The following is an 11,358-nucleotide window of genomic DNA, read 5'->3' as shown; positions in this document are numbered from 1 at the left end:
AAACGGCCGACAGACCATAAGGCCGACAAACCATAAGTCTGACAAAGCATAAGACCGACAAGCATACAAAATACAAAGATCGCAAAAAATGTGTTACTGCATACCTCCTATCTTGACAACCATCAAAATAAGGCATGAAATAAGGTGAAAGGTTCAAGAGAAGAGACGATGCTAGTTGCTATTCTTAAAAGGTTAACAATTGGGTCCAGGCGACTTAAGATTATGAGAGTGTCTTAAACCAGTGGCGGAACTAGAATAAAAGGGCCACCCTGCAAAATTTTTTTTGTACAAACACAAAATACGAACATAATATACTCATTGCTGGCCTGTTCGGGTTTTGAAAAATATATTTTTTTTTTATTAAAACAAATTAAAACATCATGTAATGTAATGTGTGTAAGTCCATTAGTCTGTTTTATGAAAAGCAGTTTTATTTTATCTTTGCTTTAAGACCTCTTAACATCTAGTCGGTCAAAAGAATATAAAACATGAAAGCTTTGTATAAGTAACGAGCCGACCCCTGAAAATATTTGCTTTAAAACACTAAAACCCTCCTTTCACCCCAACCCCTCCCCCCCCCTCCCCCCCCCCCCCCGTGAAAGCAGCCTCATCTTAGTTATTTCCCCTAAGTTTAAAATCGTTTCAACCTAAGTTATATGCCACTAATAGCCGTCACTAAACCCGGCTCTACAATTGTAAACATTTAGCGTGAACCACAGCTTACCAGACCATGTGGGGGTGGGGGTGGGGTGGTAGCGATATGCCTAGAGAGGAAGAGGGGGGGAAGCTGCTAGGCGCGCTTACAGCTTGGTTTCCAAGAAGATAATTATATAATAGATGGTGTTTCGTGTTATGTTTATTTTTATGTTTTTTGTATATATATATAATTAATTTTAAATACATTTCCTTTTTTATACAATGTCATTCTTTAGTAAGTGCTTTTAAAAAAATAATTAAGAGAAGGAATTGCTTTTTAATTTGTTTAGTACAAATCTATTAAAAATTTAGGGAAATAACTCATGAAAGTGGTTTGATCGTTTGCTTATCTTTGATAAGTTTGATTGTAGGAGAAAGAGGGCTCGGCTTTCACAGTGGTGGTGTCTATGGAATAAAGATGATCCAACCGCATGTGTTACTGCATATCTCCTATCTTGACAACCATCAAAATAAGGCATGAAATAAGGTGAAAGATTCAAGAGAAGAGACCATACTAGTTGCTATTCTATTGCTACAGTAATCTTTTTACAAAACAATCATAAAGTCAAAAATGCAAGAAAAGTAATTTTTTAAAACTATAATTTTTTTTATTAAGGTCCGGCTGTGGGCCCCTAAATGGCCCCTTAAACACAAAAGGATCAACGAATAAATATTGGGACATTTATTTATTTATTTATTTATTTATTCAATAACGGTAACAATAGTAAACACTGAAGCCTATTTTCACAGTGGCCGTGTTAAAATAAACAAACAAAACAACAACGTAATAAAAGCAATTAAAAAGAAATTGCGTAGTAAAGACATAGCAGAAGCATATCACTAAAAATGTGGAATACAAAATTAGATAAAATAAGAAAATAATACATGAATGAGAAATGTTGCAATGAGTCAGTTATTTTCTATATACATTCTATTTCGTTCTAGGGGGCGGTAGTCGTTCTTCAGGGGACTACGACTATATTTAGTATCAATGTGCATTTACTACGTTTAGATCAAGGTTACTAGATAAAGTATTGTGGCAGTGTTTACATTTAGCCTCTATGAAAATAAACCGGGAGTGATCTCCCCTAAACTTTCTCGAATATTCTTATATAAAATAACAGGGGATGGAAACTCGGGCTATAGACATGATTTTTAATCCATTTTAAATACTTAAAGTTTTAAAAATAGAATAAAATCTCGTAGACAAATTAATTGCACACCAAGTGAACGCAAATAAAAAAAGCGCATAATAGTGCGCAATATTATTAGTACTTTTAAAATTTACATTAGTTTTTTGAGAAATCGGAAGTAGCGTAAATTACTACTTCCAGTCAACGGAAATTACTCAAAATTTAACAGAAGGTAGAGAATTAGATCTTTTACTTACATGTGAAATTTCATTTATCTATCTGAAATAGTACTCAAGTTATAGGCTTTTAAAAAATTCAAAGTAGGAAAAGTACCACTTCCGGTTATCGGAAATCGCTCAAAAGTTGATACGGATCTACGATTTTGATAAAATACTTATATATGAAATTTCATCAACCTAGCTGTAACGGTACTCAAGTTATCGTGTTTACACACGGACAGACACACACACGGACAGACACACAGACACACAGACATACGGACAAGATTGCAAAATTATGTTTTTCCGTATCAGTGAGGTGTAAAACGTCGAGATTTGTAAAAATCTCGATTTTTTTTTTTGCACGATTACAATACTTTCTCTATACTACGTATATACGAGAAAGTAAAAATAGAGTTTTGTCATTGATGGTTGAATAAAAAATAGAAGTAAAAAACGAATGCCGGATACGATACACAATAATAATGATGTCATTGATAATAAAGACATACAAATTAAACGTCTTATTTAATTGTCTAATTTTAGAAGTGAATGTAGATACAGACAATAAGTACTGGTAAAGTACTACATACAGTAAGAGTTGGTTTCAGGATTGAGGTTAGGGTTATTGGCAGTGGCGGAACTAGAAAAAAAGGGCAACCCGCAAAAAAAAATAATTAAAAATCGGGTTTTGAAAAAAAAATGTTTTTTTTTTCAATTTAAACAAAGTACATGTCATGTGTGTGAGTGCATTAGTCTGTTTTGAATTTTATTTTTAGATTTAGAACTACTTTATTATATATTTTTGCTGTAATACTGACTACCCTCTAGTATTTAGCCGGTCAAAAGAATATAAAGCATGAAAGTTTTGTATGTGTACCCACCCAGCTCTGATGGGTTCCTAACCCTCGTTAGGGAAAGTAAAGCCGGCTGGGCATAGTGCTGACGCCACTATCTTTTCATATGCCAAGGTCACAGAAACAAACGAACTCTAATTCTTTTGCCCCTTTGGCCAAGAGTTTCGAAAAAGGAACTAGACTTTTTTTGCTATTTTCTACCGCATGAGGCGGATAATAGATGACCAATTCAAAGAGAAAGACAATTTTGACACGAGTGGGCAGGGTCGATAGCACGTGGGGAATAATTTATAGATACAGGCCAATCAGAGATTATCTCTCTTTTTAGAATCTCAAGTTCATAGCCTCGATCGGCAGAACGGCTGTTTTATTAACCAATAAACAATAGCGGCTAAACAATTCTTCTGTCCGTTTTGTAATATTTGACTGAATCAGGCAACACTTCTAGATACCCCTAGACAACAATGGCCTTGTTGGTTGGAGATATGCGGGGACCCATTCAGTCGGCAAAAAGTAATCGCACTGCAACATAGTATTCCTTCACGCAATTATCTACGGACTCAGATGTTACAGAACATTGAATTTTTACATATTGTTATAGATGAACCCATAGTTTTCCGTGTCGTTGATGACAAATGTAGCTGTAACTATAATCAGAGGAAGACCTGGATTCACACATAGGAAAATTGTTTAAAAGTCTAGAAGAAATATGTCAATCCATGATTTACAATTTGTTTAAACAGTAGGTTAACATGTTGTCAAATGTTTAAAATACACGGGTTAGCTGGTTGTGTAGAGAAAATGAAGTTACCCCATCCCACGAGTGAGCTCTTGAGGTAAAAACATTGAATTTCTGTATTGAAGACTTGAGCCAATGCTCGATACATATAGAACGCGTTAACAGCATCCAGAATATTCAGGTGAGTAGCGCTAAGTGTTGTACCGCAGCCACCGCCTGTATTTTTGTCATTGATGGAAATATAGGTTGCAATCTGTATTTGTTAAACTATAGGCTACATTGTAATAGGTACAAATTTGCATCTTAGAACAAAATTAGGAAAAACAAGTTTATTATTTATTTTTGTAAATACACATAGTTTATTTAATAATTCTACTTAAGTTCAAATGTTAGCTGGATTATGTTAGTAAGATTTATTCTAAATGATTGATTTGCTTATTTTTGCGCTTTTATCTATTCATTTAGCAAAGGGAGAGATTCTTCAAAAGAAAAATCTGCAGGTACTGTATACATTTTATTTATAAATTTTTCAACATGTGAAAACGGGCTTATTTTGCTGCCCTATAACTTTTTCTAATTTTTCTAATCATTACTTTTAAAATTCAAATTAAAACTTTAAATTTACTTTGTTTTTTTATACTTGTATACATAGTGTATCTGGTAAAGCTCTGTTATTTAAAAAAAAAAGTTACGATAGCTTTTATAAGCGCAATTATTCGTTGCGTATTTTCCTGTTAGCCCCAAAGTCGGCAAGCTAAATATAAGCACCAGGTCGTTTATGTTTGCCATTTTTTTTCTCCTTGCCGGATTTTTCTTCTTTAGTATTGTTTTACGAAACAGCATGCAGAACAAAGATAATTTGAGTATAGCATTGTTGTTAAAAATGCATAGATTTAGGTTTACCATAATAACATTTTAGTTTACTTTTTAAAAAATTGTTCGATTGTACGTTCCATAAGCAGTTTTTCCTCCCGCCATTCTACGGTGGTCTGAGGCACTTGGTTCAGGAACTTTCCACATTATTCTTAACACTAAATGACGATTTAGAAAATAGCCTTGTGATTTACGATGGCCCCAAAACTCCAATCACAGTTTTCCTAAATAGATTAATGCATCCATGACACTTTCAAGTACATTATTTTCTATTTCCTTCTTCTCTGCTGTTGCAACACCCCATAATATGTCTCTGCCTTTAAACAGCAGGATATTCCGTATTTGTGACATTTATAGCGGTGACAGGACAAATGATCTCAGGACAAATGATCTCAGACAAAATATCTCAGACAAAATACCTCATGGACAATTGATCTCAGGACAAATGATCTCAAGACAAATGATATCAAGGACAAAAGATATCAGGACAAAATATATCAGGACAAATGAGATATTTTGTCTTAGATATTTTGTCCTGAGATCATTTGTCAAGGAACCTTTATAGCAATACAATTGACTGGCTGAATTCCTCGCATATTTTCTAACTTGTAGTAGCCAAATCAGCGATAAAACAAGTCGAGGTTTTTATTAATACCATGTAAAAGTAACAAAGTTTTGTAAAAACAAAGTCAATAAATACATTTTTAATAACATATGTTTATTTCAATTTCAAAATTTGTAATAAACATTAAAAGAAAGTGTGATATATATTATAATATTTTTATAGTTTTATTATAAGAATCGATCTAATTGAAAATTAACATTAAACCCTTAATTTACTTTGGTAAGAAAAACGAAAATTAATTAATACCCGTATTAATGGTATTAAATGTTAACACATGATTTATAATTTATAATGTTAAATATAATTTAATTAATTTTACTAAAACATACACAACGATCATCCTAACAATTATAATATTGAAAATGATTATTCAGTTTTTAAAATATAACTTAAAGAAAATAAAAAATAGTGGTGTTTGAAAACGAAAGAAGATTGAAAAAACAATTGTAAAAAATAAAGTTAGTAAACGACAGCAAATATCTCTTTTTCATTATTACCTCGTAGGATACATACAGTATACATAATAAATATTATAATAAGCCAGTAAACTATAAAGAAATAAAATGATTCTTTATTAGAAATGAGTTACGATGTGACAATATTTTGATTCTAGTAAACTATCGCAATAAATTCAGATCAAGGTAGTAGTACCCGGTTGGTAACATTTAAAAACAAAACTAAAAAATACCAGCGGCTCGGCTAAATTCTTACTATCTATGATGGAGCTGCATTTTCTACTTTTTAGTTAAGTGTTTTATAAAGCAAAATGTTACTTTTCAATTACATACTTTTATTTTCAAAAACATGATAAACTGCTTACACAGTGCTCTTAATCTCGGCATTGGAACTCATCTGTGTGCTATAAATGGGTTCTATAAGCGATAATAAAAGTGTTATTTAAACAAAAATGTAATGCTAGAAATAATTCAATTTCTATAAATATTTAGGTAAACTTGACTTACAGATAATTACATCACAAGATATTTCTACACTTATTGTTTATAGATTGTCTTTACCTTGATGCATTTGCTACCGAGTCAACACTCATAGTGATGAACACATGTTTATAAAAGATTATCACAATTATTTTGCCTATTTTTTTCTGACTAATTTCGGTTCTAGCTGTCTTGAATCTATAAGAGATAAATATTATAGACGATTAGAAAAAAGGAAAGTAGGCCCTATGTGTTGTGTTAAAATTTAAAGAAGAGTATACTTTTAAACTTGTGGCAGATTTCGCCTGTTTCTACGACCTCTCCATTAGCAGGAAGAATGTGAACATAAACGTCCCTCATTTATTTTGATTAAAGATACTCAATTTCTATCCCTCGTCCACACCTTCACATTCCGGTTGTGAAAAAGGGGAAACAATAATTTATCATTGAGAAACAAAATACTCTTGTCTTTCAGTGCAAGATGACGATGTTAAAGAAATTAACAAAGTAAATCAGTAATCACAGTAAGATTTTGGTAAAAAGCTCAAGTTCAACTGAAGTTAAATGTTTCACAAATTACATGTAGGCAGGTGTGGAGTGGTTGTGTTCAAGGGGCCCGGGAAATTTAAAAACTGGCTCACACTTTTAGATTGAAATTTTCATTGTGCATTCAAATTGAACTTTACGCCTTGATTAAAGGAATGGGAATGGTAAAATGGAGAAATACCAACAAATTGTTTTTAAAAATCAAAACACTTTTAGGACGTATAGTTCCCGGGGGCCCACCGGGAAATTCAAGTGAGGAACCACCGGGATTTTCCCCAGAAGACCTGTGGTCAGTCGACCAATTTTACTTAAACTTTTTCATAGTGGTTTTAAAATTACCTTGATCTGTCGATACTCTTGAAATTTCTTCAAATAAAAAATATAAATGAATAGAATTAGACTAACAAAACATGTTGAGTTAATTTAAAAAACGTAAATTTTAATAATTCACTATATTAAGCTTTAATAACATAGATACGCTCAAAAAGTATTTAATTCTTAGCTTCCTTTACTTTTCCCGACTTAACATTTTTACCAACTAGCACGATCAGTAATCTTAAGCTCGCTCAATCTTTCGACCACATCATCATGTAACATTGATAATGAAAAATGCGTTAACTTTTCAATGCGTTAATGTTTTTCATATTGAGAAATAAATCAATAATTTTAATAGGACTTCGAAAACATTATACGCCTGTTAAGACTCAAGAACAATGATACCTGACATTTACTTTGACTTAACGGATAAAAATAGTTTTCTTAGTGGCCGTAGAAAAATAAAGAACAGTTATGTTTGATTAAAACACAAATATTAATTGGTTGTTTAGAAACTCAGTGATTGTTTTACTGAAAACTACACTTTGTAATAATTTAAGTAATTTATGCCATTGTCAATTTATAATTTCCTTGAGTTTTAGGCTTTTTAATATATTCTTTAGCTATTGAAAACACAAAAATATTAAACACATTCGATCTGTAGTTAAAACCGACACACACAAAAAACCACAAAAAAGGATTTTTAAGCTACAATTATTTAAAACAAGCGATACACTTTTATTTAACGTTAAATGGAAAATGCAAGACAGTTGCGATTCGGCCAATTAGAGTTTTAATTTTTTTTTAAATAAAATAAAGACTACAATGTAAAGTGATAATTGTTAGCATAATGCGTACGTTTGGTGTCTGTATTTTTAGCTATGAGATCCCATAGCGTAAAAAATTGTAATAGTGTAAATGAGAAATAAGAAGAAAAAAAACATCATTTAAAACAACAATATTTTATAAATGCTTTAAAAAGAAGAACATAAGATGTCTTTTTATCTATAATAATAGTTTCGCTGTCTATAAATATATGTTAACGCATTACTATAAAAAAAACGTGTGTCGCTCAGAAAATAGTATAGTTACTCACTCTTTTTATTATAAGTATTAAAATATAGGCGCATTGACATATATTCGATAATTTTCTTTTCTACATTAAAAAATGTGACTATTAAAAAATATATATATAAACTCAATTTTTAAAATATTGGGCACTTTAGTCCAAAATGTTTAAGATTTCTCTACAAATCGCTGCTTACAAGTAATGCTACGTTATTAGTGTTTTATTTGACAGTGGATTTTAAAAAAAATTATTACCTTGATAGGTCGACACTGTAGGAGTCTCTTCAGCTTAAAAAAATATTAATAAATAGAATCATAATAATATTTCTATTGTTAATAATAATAAATCATAAATAATCCACTCTAAAAACGTTAGGCCATAGTATTTAAATTTAGCTGACTCTTAAAGACTCATTCTGAGTATTTACAATATCATTCTGAGTATTTACAATACGTTTTATAGAATATTTTTTAACACATTACCTTTAGGTTTTTGGGCCTTTGAGTCATCAGACTTGATGTTGCATAGCTTCTTCAAAGATATTACAACTTCTTGTTTCAGCATACAATAAAATGTGAAAATAAACAGCCCCTGATAGAGAATGTGCAGTCAGAAAAAAATTGTTTGTATATTTTGTATGGCCTAATTAACGGATCCTCTTTGATTCATGCTCTTAAAAAGATGAACGTCAACTAATATAATACACTGTGGACAGGTGCCAATTACGAAATGATTACCTCTAGTCAATATAAAATGGGATTCATTATTTCAATGTAAAAAAAAAATTTCTTTTCGAATTATCACACGCGATGAATAAAAATATTCATTACATTATGTGGATTTAATAACGTTCGATGCAAATATAAGAACTCTGAGACAACGTACCAGGGGTAGATAATTTATCGATAGACATTTTATTATATTTTATAGAAATATCAATGTATGTATGAATTATTTTAAATTGTTGTAAAGACATTTTTAAACATAATAGATATTTAGCTGTAACTTTAAACAGGTTAGGTATTTAAACGTTGATGTAATGATACATTAATAAACATGCTAGGTATTTACAACTGTGGTAACGACACTTCAAAAAAACGAAGCAGAGCTTTTACCTGAAATGTGTTGAAAATTGCGAAGAGGTAATTGAATACGATTCTAAATTTCCCAATAGCGCAGAAAGCAAATATCCACGTAAGACCTAACAGAATAAACAGGCTCGCCGTCGCTCGAAAATTTGATATTGCACTAAAAATAGAAACATTTACCACATGTAAACGATCTAAATAGCACATTAAAATATGCAAATAATAGCTACGCCCAAGAAACATTATGTTTTTCATTAAAAAAAAATATTTTACCCATCTGGTATAATTTAACAAGGATAAAAATATTTAAGACCATCAACCCAAATAGCAGCTGTGAATTGAATATGTGTAATAATTCCTCGAGATAATATAGAAAATAATTCTTAGTAATCTAAAACCATAATTTAGAACGTTATTATTATATTTGTTGTGTAATATTTCTTCTTTATCGGTCTTTCTTTCGGCCAGTATGCATTAAAAAACAAATGATAACTGTTGTTTAAAAATGTTTTAGCTAACTACAAACTATTTCTTTGTTTTTCTATTTGTAGTATTCGGAGGTTACCTTGAGTTTGTTGTAGACATCTTTGCTATCAGTCGTAAAATCTTTAGAAATACGATGCAATTGACGAATATAATAAAAGCCACGGGCGCAATCAAACCGTAGTATATGGCAGGATGTTTTATCCAACATCTGTTTCATGTCAAATATAAATTTTATTTTATATTAAATATAGCGTATTGTCAACGATGTATGTCTTAAATTAACAAGTAAAATAGAATACGTTAAAAGTTGACATTGTTATGTCCCTTGAGAAGTAAAATGTGAAGAATAACACTAACAGTTAGTAGAACATCTTAAAGAATATCTTAAATTGCATGTAACACAAAAACAAACTTACAAATGACTAGATATCAGACCGTAATTGTCTGTTTTGTTTATAGCTAAAGTTATAGCTACAAATATAAATGGTGATCCTAAAAAAGGCAAAGAATGTATAGTATAGTAGGAATACTTTCAAATTTTTTAAAGTAACGAGTATAAATATTTTTAATTTTTTAACTTCAAATAATGCAACATATGAGCGTTAATATAAGAGCACAACAACTATTGAAATTTTTACACCTTACTGTTATAATGCAACCTTAATAGATTTATTTATATTACCCCATCCTGCGAGCGAGCATTTGAGATAAAAATTGTCGATGTATATGTTAAAAACACGGATCAGCGACAAGTGCATGTAATAGGCATTCACAGCCATCCAGAACATTGCAGCTAGCAGCGAATAGTGCATGCTTGCAGCCAAAACCTTAATAAAGAAAATTACAAGTAAACTTTTTAAAAGCCTACTACTTTTAAAAAAAAAACACACTATTTTTGCCTGTCACTCCGTGTTCGTCCATTCATCCGTCCGTCCTTCCATCCATCCGTCAGTCCGTCCATCCTTCAATCCATCCATCCATCCATCACATCGATACATTACATCAATCTATTTATCTCTCCATCCATTTCATCTGTCTTTCTACCTACTGAATCGATCGAACTAAGGTTTTGTTTTTGTTTACTCTCCCTCTTTCTCTTAATAAATAGCATGAAAACAATAAGTCCATGTCACTAGTAAGCATATGATTAAATTATATGTAGAACAAACAGAAAAACAGCTGAGCCATACCTTACACCAAACAGAATCCGTGTCATCATTTATTGCAAGGCCCAACAGGAAACATAGATTAAACGCTAGTAGCCCCCAACACATGTTGTAAAGTATCTTAGACGGCTCGTCCCTTCTCAGACGACTGGAGAGAAAGACACGGGTTAGACATATATTAGAGCTAAGTCATGAGGAAGTATGGCGGTAAAGTAACAATTGTTTGGATAGGCATTAGAGCTAAGTTATGAGGAAGTATGACGGTAAAGTAACGATTGTTTAGACAGATATTAGAGCTAAGTCAATAGGAAGTATAACGGTAAAATAAAAAAAAATAAAAAAAAAGTCAAATATTACATACAAATATCTAAATTATTGTTCAACTATTAGCAAATGTTATGGACCGTTGACAGCTAAGTAGTTTATACCTAAACATGGTGTAGATCAAGACAGTTATAAGCAAAGCTACGAATGAGATGGCACATCCGATGTACGAAATGTATGACAAAACTTCATCATCAGAGGCGTAGGTCGATGCTAGACTTTCCTGACCATACACATCCTGAAACGTTTATACATTTATTTATACTTTCTTTATCAGCTTGTTAGTCT

At 31.4% G+C, this 11,358-nt stretch overlaps 1 long non-coding RNA gene across 1 annotated transcript; it reads right to left on the bottom strand.

Moving 5' to 3' along the window:
- Nucleotides 1-8,488: 8,488 nt before the first annotated feature.
- LOC131940021 (uncharacterized) lies at nt 8,489-9,782 on the bottom strand. Its single transcript, XR_009386510.1, has 3 exons — nt 9,660-9,782; nt 9,122-9,254; nt 8,489-8,597 (listed from the first exon to the last, which is right to left on the bottom strand). It is a non-coding gene; the product is annotated as an uncharacterized LOC131940021 (long non-coding RNA).
- Between the last annotated feature and the right edge of the window lie 1,576 nt (nt 9,783-11,358).

This window comes from Physella acuta, unplaced genomic scaffold (genome assembly GCF_028476545.2).
Source record: "Physella acuta isolate Inbredline_101_S28 unplaced genomic scaffold, ASM2847654v3 ptg000308l, whole genome shotgun sequence".
Classification (NCBI taxonomy): Eukaryota; Metazoa; Mollusca; class Gastropoda; family Physidae; genus Physella; species Physella acuta.
Note: the sequence above shows the minus strand (reverse complement) of the source record. Positions and strands in the feature narration are given on the sequence as shown.